Raw genomic sequence first — 1641 nt, forward strand, 5'->3', positions numbered from 1 at the left:
TTGCGTGGTTTCGCTTCTCCGAAATGGACAGATGTTATGTCTGCAGCTCCTCCAGATCACCGCTCTCCTGGGGAACGTGCACCAAAGCTTCATTTGTTAAAACCGCTACATGAGTTACTTCCAGCGGTTTTTAATTCTTCGCAGCGGCGGAGCCGCGTCCGCAGTGGTTGAGCAGCGGACTGTGCATGTTAACAGTCTAATTAACTTCTGCGTCGTCATTTATTTCCTCAAGATAAACTACCGGCTCCTCAAATGGATTAACACAACGTTGCATTATCTTTAGTTTTCTCTGGTCTGTAATGGAGTCTTGAATTTAACACGCCATTTTAAACCAAACGTTTGACGCTCCAAAGCGTCTGGTCCATAACTCTTCAACTCGCTGTCAGCTCCCGGTCAGAAAGACGCATTTAGTTCAGAGACCATGAGATGATATTCAGAAAGGATTTTTTTAATTAATTGATTCAGTTGCCTCAGAGATTAAATCTTTGCGCAAAGTCTATAATGTCTGCCCATGTGAACCAGTCAAGGGTGTTAATTAGAACCTGTCAAATGATGGACAGGCTTTAAATTTTCTGGTCGTTTAAAAAAATAACCGGTCAAATACGGAAAATATTTGGTTAACGCGACCTCTGTGTCGGGGTGAAGAGGGATCAGGTTTGCGTTCAAGGACAGGCAAACATCACATAATTGTTTTGTTGTTATGTGAAATACATGTTGGTTGTGTAATAACAAAAAAAAGTTTTGTGAATGAAGTTGAGAGTTAACATCAAAACTTGTTTTCATTATTTCTTTGCTTACCTTTAAACACTGATTTAAATATTGTAATTTTTAAACTGAGCAGTAATTTTACATCCATGGAAACTCAAATGTAATATTTAAAACTTCAATACATAAAATCAGTTATTTAACAATATGAGGTGTTTAATTTATTTTTAACATTGTATTTTCATACATTTATGCTAGGGGTGCCCAAGTCTAGTTTTCCAGAGCTACCATCTGCAACTTTAGATGCGTTCCTTCTCTAACACACCTGGACCACTGACCATAAGCCTCTACAGAACTGAATAAGGGAACCTTTTGTCTGGGGTATATTTTAGCAGGGATGCATCTAAAAGTTGCAGTCTGAAGGACTGCTGCTGGGCACTCCTGATTTGTACCGTCGATGTGGCCCGTTGAGGGTGGCCAATATGCTGAAGTGGCCCTCGGTGAAATTGAGTTTGACACCCCTGCCTTAAAGACTTTAACAGATTGCTTAACAGAAGCTAGATCGTGGATGAACCAAACTTTTCTTCACTTGAATCAAAACTCAAGTTATATTGTTTGGACAAAAGAACTTTATTGTAAACTTGATCAAGTTTTCAGTTCCCTTGTCCCTTTTTCTCAATCTTCTGTTGGGAATCTTGGTGTCATTTAGACAATTGTTTGAAATTGGATAAGCAGGTGAGCTCTGTTGTGAATCAAGCTTTTTTAATTTGCGCCTTCTAGCAAAGGCTAAATCAAGCTTCTGTATGAAAGACTTTGAGAAACTCATCCACACCTTCAATACTACTTTAACTAAATTTAGAAGAATATGGTCCAATCTTCTTTACAGCGTCTCAAAATGATTCAAAACGCCACAGCTAGTCTCTTAACCAGAACCCA

The 1641-nt window shown here is 38.9% G+C and overlaps 1 protein-coding gene across 1 annotated transcript in view; it reads left to right on the forward strand.

Moving 5' to 3' along the window:
- LOC103130957 (contactin-associated protein-like 2) overlaps nucleotides 1-1641 on the forward strand; it is a gene marked incomplete at its 5' end in the record, with an annotated part of 58147 nt that overhangs the window by 17478 nt on the left and 39028 nt on the right. The window lies entirely within an intron of this gene.

The sequence above is a fragment of the Poecilia formosa genome, unplaced genomic scaffold (genome assembly GCF_000485575.1).
Source record: "Poecilia formosa unplaced genomic scaffold, Poecilia_formosa-5.1.2 Scaffold700, whole genome shotgun sequence".
NCBI lineage: Eukaryota > Metazoa > Chordata > Actinopteri > Cyprinodontiformes > Poeciliidae > Poecilia > Poecilia formosa.